General features: G+C 45.1%; 1 pseudogene; it reads right to left on the reverse strand.

The window, feature by feature from the left end:
* Nucleotides 1–411: 411 nt before the first annotated feature.
* The window catches only part of LOC113933894, a 43,211-nt pseudogene continuing 27,846 nt past the window's right edge, over nucleotides 412–15,776 (reverse strand).

Below are 15,776 nucleotides of genomic sequence, written 5' to 3' on the forward strand. Positions count from 1 at the left end.
CAAAACTTCAGACTGGGGTCATTCTTCCAATGGACTCAGACCCACACCCCTCCTTCTGAGTCAGCTCACCTCACAGAAGTGCTCTAGGGCCCACCTGCACTGATTTAATAAGCAGAGACTCTGAGTGTGAGATCCAGACCATACCTGGCCTGTCACCCCAGATCGCCTTGTTCCAACTACAAAAATCAAGATTTAGGAAACCACAATGACCCCTGACACACAAGCAATTCCACCCTGTTGGAGGGTGACAGAGGGAGGACAGATATGCTGGGGGAGGGTTTGGATTGAGTCGGGGAGGGCAGGTAGGAAGAAGTCCAGAAAGAATTATATATCTATATTTATATTTATTTATTTCATCTTTGTTTTCTTGGGAGTAAAGGGCTCACTGGGTCTGTTGGGAGTGGGGTTGGATCAGGAGGCGGCAGTCAGTTCTGGGAGATCTGTGGTCTCCATTTCCTAATACCCCTTTGCATTAGAAAAGGTCTTCCCCTTCAAGATCTCTGTGAGTTGCTGTAGTCGCTTGGCAAAAGAAAGTACTTGGGGAGCTTTAATGATAGGTGGGGGAGGGGGTGGGGTTGGGGCCAGGGGTTTTGGTCGAGGTCGAGATGCAGGGGGGCTGGGAGCAGGTCAAGGAGGGCATTGGAAGTACCAAGGAGGGTGAGCAGAAGGGCGGGCAGAGGGTTGTCTAGCCGGGATTGCTTGAGAAGTTGGATGGGGAGGGGTGGGTGATTGAGCCATGTGAAAGGCATTAGAACCGATCTTGGAAGCAGTCCAGTTCAGATAGGGCCAGGTGGCCATGTAGACTCCAGGGCGCTTAGTTCGGGCACAGCCTACCCCCCAGCTTGTGACTCCCACGACTACATAGGTGTTGGCCACGTTGTCTCTGCACATGAGAGGCCCGCCGCTGTCCCCCTGCCCAGAAGGACACAGAAGTCACCCCAGATCGTGGGGTGGGATAAAGCTCTCTGTGTGGTGACTGGTTCTTTGTAGGGGCCCCAGGTATCACCTCCCATCCTCACTGCTAGAAGATGGGACCAGGGTGGGCACCTGGGTGGCTCAGTTGGTTAAGCGACTGCCTTCGCCTCAGGTCATGATCCTGGAGTCCCGGGATCGAGTCCCGCATTGGCCTCCCTGCTCAGCGGGGAGTCTGCTCCCTCTGACCCTCTCCCCTCTCATGCTCTCTATCTCATTCTCTCTCTCAAATAAATAAAATTTTTAAGAAAAAAAAAGATGGGACCAGGGAAAGGGTCACTGAAGCAGGGCCCTGGAGGGAGAGGAGTTCAGGGATTCACAAAAGAGGTGTTGGCAGGGAAAGGGGCGCCCAAGGGAAGCTACCTGGCAGGTGTTGATCTTGCCTTCAGGGTACCCTGCACACACATTGAAGGAATGCACCCATTGTACAACTGGGTGGAGTTACATAAGTCGAGGTCGATGAGGTTCCCACGGGCCTCCTGCAGTGTAGGTGCGATCCTGTAGGCTACAGCCAGGCGGCTTGGTGGTCCTCGATCACAGAAGACACGTTTTGGGAAAGCCCTGCCTCCTCCCTCCACGGAACCCCCATCATCCTGAAATGCTCTACTTCAACCTAAAATCCATGAAAGTCAATGCCCCTGGCCTCTCCTCAGACACATGTGAAGGATGTGGGGTGTTGGAGGCATATGCAGGTGAAGAGGAGGGGCAGTGCATGGAGGATGAACAGATGTGGCTGCAGGAATGTGTGTTGATGCCAGATGATTATTCACAGCTACAGCCAGTATGTGTCACCTCCTTTACACCCCACAGTGACTTCCTGTGTTAAGCGCTGTGACTCACCTTGCCTCCAATCAAGAGCCTGGAGCACCACTTGCCCAAACATGCTGGTAGGGATGTGGTGTGTCTTGGATTCGGACCAAGGTTTTCCTCTCTACACTCAAATCCAGGACACACATTTCATTTCCCCACAGTACGGCTCTAAGTCCCCCTCATTGCTTTTTATCCCCCGTTAAACCCCTCAGCTCAGTTCTGGATACTTAAGTCTGTGATTAGTTTTGAACTAACTTTTGTTTAAGTTGTGAGGGTGTAGAGTAAAGGGTTATTTTTTTCCTTAAAGATATTCCATTGGCACCATTTGTTGAAAAGGCTGTCATTCCTCCATTGAATTGCTTTTGCACCTTTGTTAAAAATCAGTTGGCCCTACTTCTGTGAGGCTGTTTCTGGATTCTAAATTCATAAGGTGTGTGAACCGTAATGTCGTCTATATCTTTTCTTTCAAATCTGTGCATGAGCAAAGAACTCGAGTCATGGATTTCCAACCTGGACACAAGGATGGTAAGACTTCCTGATTTAACATGAGATGCTGTTCCCTGGGAGATAACAGCAGGAATTCGGACCACTACCCCTTCTTTTCCAAGAGCTTTGGGACTAGCCATTGAGGTGCCCCCCTTGGGCGTTGTTTCTGCTGGCATCTTCCAAAGCTTGGAGCTAAAGGGCCACCAAGAAGGGGACTCCAGCTCCGTCAGCAACCTAAAGACCAAACAAAACACAGAAACACAGTCAACTGAGTTTTAATGTTTTCCTGAAAACTGTTAACCATTTTGTAGTGTTCTTTTCCACAAGCACTCCGTGAAGCGGAAGAGCAGGAATTACTATCCGTGTGTTTTAGAAAAGAAAACTGAGGCTAAGAGCAGGATCTCGTAGGCCTACGGACACAAAGCCCATCAGTAGTAAACACAAAACATGAACACACGTCTCCTGACTAGAACGATGCACTTTTCACATTGGACCCTGGGTAATTCTGACTCAAAATAAATCCTGACCTCAATCTGGAACTTTCTGCCGTAATCTCTCCTTTCCAATGTGGTAACAAGCATGTGTGGCTACTGGGCATCCAGAGTGTGGCTGATATAAAGAGGGACTGAATTTTCAACTTAAGTACATGTGACTAGTGGCTACCACAGTGGATGGCACCACTGTAACGTACCCATGAATACAAAGAGATCTACCTTGTAGCAAAAAAAAAAAAAAAAAAAAAAAACAGGAAAAGAAAAGCAAAGGAACAAAGATCAAATGCTATCAACAGAAAATAAATATCAAGGGCACCTGTGTGGCTCAGTTGGTTAAGCAACTGCCTTTGGCTCAGGTCATGATCCTGGAGTCCCGGGATTGAGTGCCATATCAGGCTTCCTGCTCAGCAGGGAGTCTGCTTCTCCCTCTGATCCTCTTCCCTCTCGTGCTTTCTATCTCTCATTCTCTCTCTCTAATAAATAAATAAAATCTTCAAAAAAAAGAAAATAAATATCAAGATGGTGGAGTTAGACTCAACCATATTAGTAATTATACTAAATGTAAATAGACTAAATCCTCTAATTTAAAGGCAGACTGTCAGCCTGGATTAAAGAAAAAACCACCAAGACACAGCTATGTCTTGTTTATAAGAGACATTGAAATATAAGGACACAGAAACATCAAAAGCAAAGGGACTGGAAAAAAGACATATTGTGCCGAAAATAAACTCTAAGACAGGGAGTGTTACCAGGGATAAAGACAGACAATACATAATAATAAGAGAGTCAATTTGACAAAAAGACTTAATACTAAACATGTATATCTAACACAATTTCAAAACTCATTAAGCAAAATTTAACAAAACTAAAAGGAGTAATAGACAATCACGGTTGTAGATTTCAACAAATTTCTCTCCATAATTAACACAGCAAGAAGACAAAAATGATGAGTAAGAATATAAACACTATTTAATCCACTCAGGCTGACTGGTATTTATGGAAACATCATCCAACCGCTGAATGCACACTCTTTTAAAGTATATTCAGAACTTTAAGAAAAGAGTATAACACGTCTCAATAAATTTCAAGTATACCATCTGTCCCCAAAGAAATGAAATCTGAAATTAATGACAAAAGACTAATAGAAAGTTCTCAAATATTTGGAGATTAAGTACAATTCTAAATAAAGGGAATTGGACAATATCGGAAGTGAATGAAACAAGACAATATGCAGGAAATGGCAGGATGCAAATAGAGCAGTCACGAGGAAAATTTATACTTCTCAAAGCATGTATTTGAAAACTTCTCAGAAAGGTTTATAATCAGTGATTTAAGCTTCTGTTATGAAAAGTTATAAATTAAAACCAGAGTAGAAGAACGGAAAAGCAGAAATCAATGAAACTGAAAACAAAACAAAAAAAATATTAACAAAGCCAAACGTTGGTTCTTTGAAGTCATTTTTAAATATTAAACCCTTAAAAGACATGAACGAGAATAAAACAAAGAAGGGTGCCTGGGTGGTTCAGTCGGTTAAGTGTCTGCCTTTGGCTCAGGTCATGATCCCACGGATCCCCCGCATCAGGCTCCCTGCTCTGTGGGGAGGCTGCTTCTCCCTCTCCCTCTCCTGCTCCCCCTGCTTGTGCCCTCTCGCTCTCTGTCAAATAAATAAATAAAATCTTAAAAAAAAAAAAATAAAGCAAAGAAAATGCACATTACCATTATCCGGAATAAAAAGGGAGGCATCACCATAGATCCCCTGGAAAGCCTTTTAGGGGATATCATACCCAACTTTACACCAATAAATGGGACAACTTATATGAAATAGACAAAATACTCAAAACACCCAACCTTCCAAAACTGAAGCTAGAAGTAGTTTAAGAATATGAACACCCATAACAAAGTGGCAGCAAGAGAAATTTAGAAAAAAAATCCCATTTACGGATGTACCAAAAATAATAAAATACTTTAGGGATCAATTTAACCAAGGAAATGAGAGACTTGTACTCTGAAAACTATCAGACCTTGATTAAAACAAACAAACAAACAAACTAAAGATGACACAAGCAAATGGAAATACATACTATGCTCATGGACTGGAATAATTAATACTGTGAAAGTGTCCATAATTCCCAAAGCAGTCAACAGATCTGTACCTCTGAAACAAATAATGCAATATATGTTAAGGAAAAAAAAAAGAAGAAGATAGCAGGAGGGGAAGAATGAAGGGGAGTAAATCGGAGGGGGAGATGAACCATGAGAAACGATGGACTCTGAAAAACAAACTGAGGGTTCTAGAGGGGATGGGATATCCTGTTGATGGGTATTAAAGAGGGCATGTTCTGCGTGGAGCAGTGGGTGTTATGCACAAACAATGAATCGTGGAACACTACATCCAACTAATGATGTATGGTGATTAACATAACAAAAAATTTAAATTAAAATAATGATGTGTGGTGACTAACATAAGAATAAAAAAATTTAAAGAAGAAGAACAATGTTGGAGGACTCACACTTCCTGATTTCAAAACCCACTACAAAACTACAGTAATTAAAACCGTGTGATTCTAGCATAAAGACAGACATACAGACTAACAGAAAAGGATTGAAGATCCGGAAATAAACCTATACAACTACAGCCAATTGGCTTTCAACCTGGGTTCCAAGACTATTCAATAAGGAAAAAATGATTTTTTCAACAAATGGTGCTGGTAAAAGTGGATATCCCCATACAAAGAAGAAAGTTGGCTCCCTATCTCATATCATACACAAAAATTAACTACAATGGATCAATGATATGAATATAAGTACTAAAATAAAACTCTTAGTAGAAAACATAAAGGTAAACCTTCATGATCTTGCAGATGGAACAATTTCTTAGATATGATACCAAAAGCATGAACAACAAAAAATATATAAATTTAACTTCATTAAAAATAAAAATTTTGTGCATCAAAGGACACTATCAAGAAAGCGAAAGGAACAAAATATTTGCAAATCATATATCTGAGGAGTCTAATACCCAGAATATATAAAGAACTCTTAGGACACAACAACAAAAATATAAACAGCCCAATTTAAAAATGGGCAAAAATATAAACAGCCCAATTTAAAAATTGAATAGACTTTTTTTTTCCAACAAATATGCAAAAAGATACTCAGCATCAGTAGTCATTAGGGAAATGCACACCAAAACTACAATGAAATATCACTTCATACTCATTAGAATGACTACAATAATTTAAAAAAAGAAAATAACAACTGTTGGTAAGGGTGTGGAAAAATTGGAACCCTTGTACATTACCGGTGGGAATGTAAAATGGTTCAGCTACTGTGGAAAACAGTTTGGTGGCTCATTAAAAAGTTAAACATAGAATTACCATATGAACCTGAAATTCTACTCTTAGGTATATACTCAAAGAAATGAAAATATTGCACACACAAAAACGTGTAAACACATGCTCATAGCAGCACTATTTGCAAAAGCCAAAAGATGGAAACAGTACAAATGTCCATCAACAGAAAAATGGATACACAAATAGTGGTATATCCATGCAATGGAATAATATTTAGCCTTAAAAAGGAAGAAACTTTTGACACATACTACAACATGGATAAAATCTTGAGGACTTTACGGTAAGTTAAATAAACCAATACCAAAAAGACAAATACTGTGTGATTCTAACTATATGAGGCCCTTGGTGTAGTCACACCCATGAGGACAGGACGTAAAGTTGGCAGTCAGGGGCTAGGGGGAGAGTCGGAGTCACTGTGTAATAGCGACAGAGTTTCAGAGTCACAGGATGGAAGGGGCTGTAAGGATGAATGGTTTGAACGAATAAAATGTATGTTGTATGTATTTCAGCACAATAAAACAGTCACACACCATGTGGTTCCACTTACATGGAATATTCAGAGCACACAAATCCATAAAGACAGCAGACTGGCGGTTCCAGGGGCTGAGAGGGGATGGAATGGGGAGAAGCTGTTACATGGGTGTGGGATTTTACTGTGGGGCACAGAGAGGTTCTGGAACTACGCAGAGCTGGTGGTTGCACAACACTGGGAATTATACTAAATGCCACTGAATTGTTTGCTCTGAAACGGTTTATTGTATGTGAATTTCACCTCAAAATATTATTTTAAAAAATTAGTTCCAGGGGCTCCTGGGTGCCTCAGTTGGCTGAGCGTCCAACTCTTGGTTTCGGCTTAGGTCACGTTCTTGGGGCTGTGGGATGGAGCCAAGCCCCGCGTGGAGCTCCGTGCCCCAGGGAGGGTCTGCTGGAGATTCTCTCCCTCTGTCCCTCCCTCTGCTTGAGCTCTTACACTCTCTCTCTCTCTCAAAAGAATAACTCTTAAAAAAAATTCCAGAGCTTTTGAGAAACTCTGATAGTATCTGTTTCCCTTGTTCGTTGCCGTCGCCCCACCCCACCAATGCTTACTTAAACATTGTGCTTTGGGGAGAGGTTGTATTCTGCCCACATCGCTGGCCACCAAGACCCTCTGGGCCAGGGTCTCAGGAGATCGCAGTCTCTGGACGCACGAATACCAGTTTGAGAACTAAATGCTCACTCTATTACCCAGCGTGTTGCCCTAGGGGACTGAACCCCAATGACGTTTTCTGTAGTTTTTCTGAGGAACACATAAGGAAAGCTAGGGGAACCTTGAACTCAAGTTGAGTTCATGGCCTATTGACTTGGCACTTCCACAAAACATTTTTTCAAAAAAAATACACAATTATACTGTTAAAATAGTACAGAATTATAATTGTAATTTTTCTTCCTGGTGATATCTTTTGAGTGCCAAAGTACCCTGAAGATAACTTCATTGGATATTTTTCCTTAAATGATTTCAAAAAAATTAAAACTCGATGCTTTCTATCTCTTACTTGTAGGAAAATCCCTCTCTCTCTGTCATAGAATCACAGAATAATAGCTAACATTTATTGAGCACTTACTATATACCAGATGCTGTTTTTTTTTTTTTTAAAGACTTCATTTACTTGAGAGAGAGAGTGCAAAAGTGCATGAGCGTGGGTGGGGGGAGTGGCAGAGGCAGAGGGAGAAGCAGACTCTCTGCTGAGCAGGGAGCCCGATGTGGGACTCGATCCCAGAATCCTGGGATTATGACCTGGGCCAAAGGCAGACGCTTAACCAATGGAGCCACCCATGTGTCCCTACCAGACACTGTTTAAGCACATTATAATGCTTTGATCACCCCCATTCTAAAGATGGTAAGCTTGACGGACTTGTCTGCCCACTCACTCAGTGGGGAAACCAGGGTTAGAACTCTGGGTGCACAGCATGCATCCCCAACCACCCGGTGCCTCCCTACCCTGCGTCTCATCCTAGCAAGGGACAGAGCCGAAGAGACTCTTCACTCTGCAGGCGAACGCACCTTATGGCCTGCAGCCGTGCATGGCCTGGGTCAAAGCTGTCTACCAAACCACGATTACTCTACTTGACAGTACAGGGACGGGTCACCCTTCTTCTGACTGACCTCCCCATTCATTTAGAATTCAGGCATTTCTTCTCTTCTGCTCTGCGCACCATTGTCCCCACCCCAAAACACATACACAGAGCACATTCATTACTTCACACAGGGTCTTATCAAGTCTTTTTCTAGAGCTCTCTTGGACCTGCTTGGACTATTTCACACTGAGACAAACAAGGTTTCCCAGACTCAGCTGTAATCCAGCTGCTGCATTCTGAGGATGTTATTCTTGAAAGTCACAGGCAGTGCTCTTAGCTTGGGTCAGGTGGGAAGCCATAGACAGGCATCCCACAAGGCAGATACTGCATCTGTGTGGCCCACAGAAGGCTGGGCTGGGAAGGGGAATAAAAATGTCCTTTATGAGAGGGAAGAGTTGACCACCACGTGACAAATATTTGTTGAGCGCCTACTTTATGCCCTGCATTATGATGCATGGGAAAACAGGGAAATAACGCAAAGCCAGCACTGCCTGTGGAGACAGGCAGTCAAAAAATCAGGCACAAGATGATGTTAGCTCAGATTCTCCCATGGAGGACCTCCTAGATACCTTTTATTTCTTTTTGTTGTCTACTTGTGGGAGAGACATAGGGCAGTCAAGTCCCCAGAAAACCAGACTTGCCAGGACCAAACCCCCTCCGACCAAGCTTGGCACAAGGCAATCAAGTCATCTGCACAGAAGGGTGACCAGGAGCCTTAGGACCATGGGCCCTCCATCTCAGCTTTGTACAAGGCAAAGGAATCATCAAGACCCTGGGCCAAGTGCATGCCCACCAATGCAACAAAGAAGAGTGCAATTGAATCCTCAGAAAATCAGGCCTCCTGGGAGTCTCAAGAATATGAAACCTCCAACCGAGCTCTGCACTGCCCAAATGAGGACCAGTGACACCAGGCTGAGGGAGAGTCCTCTGAAGAGGAGCCCTCCAACACATCCAAGCACTGGCCACAAGAATCGCTTGGACACGAGGCTGAACACAAGCACCCTGAGATCATGAGGACACCATCCCTGCCAAGCACAGGGTAATCAGGTCCCCAGAACACCAGGAGCACTTAGGCTAGGAGCTCTCCAACACAGTCTGGCACGGGCAAATGAATCACCTGGACTCTAGACTGCAAAGGAGCCCTCAGAAGAAAAGCTATCCAACCCAGAAAAGCATAAGGCAATCAGGTTCTCAAACACAGGATTTTGCGGAGCCCTCTGACCAAAACCCCTCCAACCAGACCTGGAGGTGGACAAATATATTATCTAGACAGTGGACCCGGCAGGAGCCTTAAGTCCAAAAGCCCCCCTACCCAACTCAGCACCAGAGAAAGGAGCTACCTGGAACTTAGGACAAAGAAGGGGAATCTTCTACTGCTGTTGAGAAAACGGCAACGAATTCCCCAGAACACCAGGCCCAATAGATGCCCTGAGACTATGACACCACCAAGTTAGTTGTACAGTGGGCAAAGGAGTGCCCTGGACACTGGGCTGAGTGGGAGTCCTCTCTCTGGGAGCTCTTCAGTCCAAGAAAGCAGAGGGCAATTGAGTCCTCACAACACTGGGACAAACAGGAACCTTTAGACACTCCAACTCAGATTCAGCTTGACACTGTGCCGAGTCTCTCGGACATCAGCCTGAGCAGGAGACCTCTGACCCAAAACCCTCCACCCCATAGAGCACAGGACAATTGGGGCCCCAGGACAGAGGTTGGCTGGGAGCCCTGTGGTCATGACTCCTCCATCTCAGCTCTGTACTGGGCCAAGAAGTCCCTAGAACACTAAACTGACTGGAAGCCCTTTAACTAAGGCGACCCCAGGACAAGTGAGTCACCAGTGCCCTGAGATAGACTTCAGCTTAAGGTCATTGTGCCTTGTCACCTGGGTAGCCCTCGTCTTTTGGGGAATATCCCTCAAGAGGAAAGGATACCAAGCCAAAAAGTGGAGTCAAACCAAAAGTTTGGAGAGTTTGAAATAGAACTCATAGCAGGAGATGAGGTGGGGGGTTGAAACAGAACTCATATCAGGAGACGAGATGGGGACTGGAGGGAATTCTAGAAGAGACCCCAGGCCCTGAATACAGAGGACACATTGGCAAAGGTCCTCCAGATGAAGGAGAGGTGCTCCATCCTGGAAGGAGTGGTGGAGACCATAGAAAAACAAATCAAGTCGTGGGGTGAGAAGCAGGCTCAGGTCTATGAGGTAGAGACATTTTTTGGGTACATCAAGGACTTGCTGGAAGCTTTTGCCTCCCAGGCAACGGCATCCAAGTGGTGATGTCCCTGCACACTCCCATCCAAGATGCCATAAATGCGGAGCTTGGAAAAGTTTGGTCATCTCCAGGAGTGAGAGTTTTAATATTTTTCAGAGGCCTAAATAACTTAAAAACATTATTTCAGAATAAGTACAGGAAACAGCCCGTGTGACTGTGATGTATAGCCTGGATTATTCTCACTACTGTGCCTTTTAAGTCATCACATTCTCCAGTTGGTGAGCAGTGGCCTCCACAGCTCTGAGAAAGTGTAAGTGAATTATGCAGAGCTGACCCTGAACACATCCTTCCTATCCCCATCAACACTTTTAGACATCCTGGTTTCTGGAAATCAAGGTCAGCTGCTGAGGTCATCCGCATTCTGAAGGAAGGAAAAAATAAGCTGTAATGTCCATATGTAGGTATTTCTGCAAAAATGATTTTTGTCCCTAGCCCCATCACACATGATATGGCAAATTTGTGTTTGGGCCCTGGCATAAAGTTTGCAAACTCTGGTCCACCAGAACTATTTCCTGACTGCATGTCCCTGTGTGATGCAGACCTCTGAAGAGTAAATGTGACAAGATGAGGGAACCAGGCTGGAGGGCGGCCAGAAGCAGGGGACCATTCCCTGCCTCTGGATGATTTCCTCCTGTGGGTGAGGTAGGTATAGACTGGAGTAAGGAGCCTGGAGTGTGGGCTCTCTGCTCTGAGCCACAGAAGCACTGCAGAAGTTGGGGGAGACACAGATTACTACTTGCTGCTCCATGTGGAGGGGTGGATGGACAGAGTAAAGAAGAGAAGGAGACAGGAACAGGTGCATATGGAATACTCGGGTGTCTGTGGATATGGAGGAAGGTGTCTACCTCTAATATGCAGACCTGAGATTCTGTCATGCATTGGACAGAAGGAAGGAGGAGAGTAAGGTTCCAGGTTTGTCTTCTCCCTAGAGTTTGTCCCCTTACCTCAAGGTAGGATGTGGGAGCTCAAGTGCCTTGTGGATATCAATGAGCTGGGTTCTGCCTGTGGCTGTAGTGGAGGTGGAAGAGAGCCTAGAGCCATGGTTCCTTGGGGGACCTCAAGGCACTCTGCTCATAGCACCAGGGCGTAAGCTGATTAGAGCCATGAAAAACCTGTCTTTTAGGGAAGGTCAAAATGAGGGGGACTTGGGATGAGAGAGGTTAGTATCTCTAAGATGGATGGTGTTTGAACTTATAGGAGGGCTGCTGCTTTCAGGAGCCAGGGGGGAGGCTGCTGCAGTCCGGGTCACTTGGATTTGATGGGGAAGTGGATCACAGTGTGATCCCAGAGCTGCTAACCTCTAGTGGCTACCTGCTCAGACCCCACTTACCAGACACATGTTTCTGGACACAGCAGGATCTTGGAAGGTGCTAGGACCCCACTTTGGGGGTTTGTAGCAGAGCAATTGACTCCTTGATCCACCATTTCTTCACCTGTAAAATGCCGGCAACGTTGGGGGGGTGGCTGTGTGAGCAGGACGCAGGAGACGGCAGGGTTGGGGAGGGGATCTCTAAGGCCAGGGGACGGATGCTGTCCAGAGGAGGGAGGGCAGGCTGTGAGCCAGGTCCTTGCCCCGTCGATTCCTTCCCAAACTCAGAACAGCAGATTCAGGAGAGCAGTCTGTGTCCTGCCTCTGTCCTGTCCCACACCTGGCCTTCTCTGCCCCTTAGGTACAGCACATCACAGCCCAGCACCTGCCCAGTCACAGACCAGACCAGGTTCCTCCTGCCTCCTACACTGCTGCTTGACACCCACACATTAGGGTCCTGGGGAAGCTTGGAGCTTTCAGGAGCCAGGGTGGGACTGATAGCTTTAGGGAACTATGCTGAGGTGTGTTGACAGGTAGAGCGATCCTATAGGTAGGGAGGGATTTAGGTCCATTTAGAGATTCAGATAGTACAGAAATGTCCCATCGCAGAGGCACTCTTGGCACATTTTGCCCCAAGGTAACATCCTACATCACTGCAGAACACTATTCGCACCAGGACACTGACAGTGTGGTATGATGGACATTCTAGGTCTGTCACTTTGTCATGGACATTTATATATTCAACAGCTTAATCCAGGTATGGAACTACTCTGTCAGCCCAAAGATCTCCTTCATGCTACCCATCCCTGCCCATGGCATTCACTCCTGTGTTTTACATTTTGGATATATTGGCATTTTGTTACATGAGGGAACTCCTACAGCTGTGACCAGTGATGTTGTTTGGTTTTATTTGGGGTAATACGCCTGGAATCCATTCACGTTTTGTGTTATCCTAACTTTATGACTTTTTATCACTGATTTGGTCTCCCTAGTTTGGAAATGCCACAGTTTGTTCATCTGCTCCCCTTTTGAGGAATATTTTTGTTTCCGGGATTTAGAGACTACAAATAATCCCACAGTGAATATTTGGCATATTGTTTTGTGGGATCTTAAATTTTCATTCTCGAGAATAAAGGTTCAGGACAGTGGGTTTTTGCATTTATGTTTTGCTTTTGCATAACCAGTCAAACTGTCTTACCAGAGTGACTGTTCCATTTACATTCCCACCAGCAATGTAGGAGATCTGGCTCTTTCCAACATTTGATGTTTTTACTCTGTTTTAATCTAACGAGCTTTCCTAACACGTAGGTAGTAGTGATTACTCAATCAGGTTTTCCTTTACATTTCTCTCATGGCAACTAATGTATAGTTTTTCTTGTGCTTATTTGCCATCTGCATGTTTTCTTTGCTGAAATGTCTGTTCATGACTTTTGCCCATTTGCTATTTGGATAGTTTTTTTTTTTCCTCTCCCCTGGTTGTGTTTTAATTTTTTATATAATATAGATAGAAGTTCTTTGTCAGATAAGTGGTTTGAAAATATATTCACCTAGTCTATAGCTTGTCTTTTCATCCTCCTAACAAGATCTTTACAACAACAGACGGTTTTAATCTTGATAAAGTCCAGTGTTATACCTTATGAATCCTCCTTTCTTGTCTTGTGTAAAAATGCACCAAATGCTAAGTTTAGAAAATGGCTAAACATCCGTAATATATTTTCTCACAATTCTGCTGGGTAGAAGTCCAACATAAGGCACCAATGTGGTCAGGTTCTGAGGAAGCCCATCCTCCTGGAGGTTTGTTGATAACCACCTTCTGCCTTTGTGGTCACATAACCTTTCTTTGTAGGTGTGCATGGAGGGTGCAAGCTCTCTGTGTCTCTTCTCATAAGCATGCTAACCCCATCATGAGAGTCCTAACCTTGTGACCTAACTCAACCTATGTTCCTCCCAAGGTGACAGGTCCAGTTTCATAGGGGTTAGAACTGAAACATGTGAATGGGATGGGGGACCGAATTTAGTCTATACCATGTGTCTTGATGACTGTCTTGGATTCCCTCTATTTGGGTTTTGTTCATTTTCTTAAATTTTAGGCTCATGTCTTTTGTCAAGTTTGGGAGATGATCAGCTATGTTTTCTCAAAATATTCTTCTTTTTTTCCTTTACATTTCTTTCAAATACGTTTTAATCCCTACATTTCTTTTTTTCTCATTCTGGGATTCTTGTGACATGAATAGATTTTTGTTTTTGTAGATTTTTTTCTTCTCTTCTTAGTTCATATGAGATACTTTCTGTTGTTCTACCTTCAAGGTACTGACTCCTCTGTTATCTACATTGTCCTACTGAGCCAGTTTACTGCGTTGCAAAAAATTTAGTTATATTTTTTCAGTTCTAATTGTTAATTACATTCTTTTTTATATCTTTCTGTCCTGAGACTTACTTTCATTTGATTCCATCACAACTGCAATAGCTTGTGGAAGCATTTTTATAATACTTCCTTTCAAACCCATTGGAAATCCCAACATCTAGGTCATCATTGATCTTAGCGATCTTTGGATTGTGTGGCATTGTCAAGATGATATTTTTCTGGACTTCGGCATGGTGAATGTTCTTGATTATCCATCTTGCCTATTTGGGGTCTTATGTCATGTGACTCTGGACCGTCTTCATTCTGGTGGATGAGCAGGTGGTGGGTCTACAAGAGCGTGGCTAGTACTAGAAGCCCCAGTTATGTGCCCAAACTAGAAGAAGCAAACTGAAGTCTGGCCAAACACAGCCGTGAGGTTCCAGTGCACCTGTGGGGAATGTCACATCTTCCTGTCATTCTTACCAGAAGCCAGAGATGAGGGCTGCAGTATCAACAAGACATTTCCCCCCTCTACTTTGAGAAAGAGGGATTTGGCCAGAATGACCAGCAGCCAGGGGAGGAGACCAGCCAGGACACCCTCAGCTAGTGAGGGGCACTGAGAGCATCCTGGGGAAAGTGATGGCCAGAGTCCATGAGAGAAAACGGGTACAAAACCAAGTCCAGAGAGCCCCAGGCTGGCTGGCAGTCAGGGCTCTGAATCTAGAGTTCGGCTTAGGGGGAAAGGGGCCAAAAGGAGAGATGCCAAAAGGAGAGATGGTGGAGAGGCGGAGGGATTCAGGAGAAAGAACATGGATGGGCTGGGGAAGCCTCTGAATCCTTATCACCAGCTGGAAGTTGTGGGGTGGTCTGACAGGGCAGGTCTGTTGGATGAATGGATCGGCAGCATGCCAGACACCCCACTCCTGTAGAGTCCCCCTAACTCTGTCAGGAAGAGTACACTTGTCTCCCTCCCCCTGAATTCAGGTGAGAGACATCTCTTGACTACTCTAGTGGTCCAGGGCATCCTTGCCGGGGTCCCAGGGCTGGGAGCTGCCATGATGCCTCCTGGAGGCAGGAGGCTTTCCCCCTGGGTGGAGTGCAACCCCACATAGAGGGTGGGGCTATGTGAGTGAGGGGTGGGTGACCGAGGAAGGACAGCTGAGGTAGGCCAGGAATACCCAAGAGCAGTGGAAGGGAGCGTGCTGCTAGCTGCAGGGAGGGTGAAATTGGAAGGAGAAAGCCCTGGGGCCAATCACCTCAGACTTTGCAGATAAAGGGCGGTGCATGGACACGCTTGAAAGCTGTGCAAATGGTGTCCACGGCTCAGACTGCCTTCCCGGGCTCCTGAGGTCGTGGCATAGCAGGGGCGGGGGTCCTGTCCTGTGGCTAGGACAGCTGGCCTGTGTTGCCACCAGTCTGCAGGGTGGGCGGAAAACCTGTGGAGATGGCTTTTTCTTATCCAACTGATAAGAAAGTGTGGGCGCCAGTGCAGGGCAAGGAGCATAAATGGGCTGGGGAAATCTGATAGACCGTGTTTCCTAGGAAGGAAGCACCACGGACCATCCTGTTGAGAGCAACCCCACCTCCAAGCTGGTGTTTGGACCTGGGGAGGAGACGTCCATG

This window comes from Zalophus californianus, chromosome 15 (assembly GCF_009762305.2).
Source record: "Zalophus californianus isolate mZalCal1 chromosome 15, mZalCal1.pri.v2, whole genome shotgun sequence".
NCBI lineage: Eukaryota > Metazoa > Chordata > Mammalia > Carnivora > Otariidae > Zalophus > Zalophus californianus.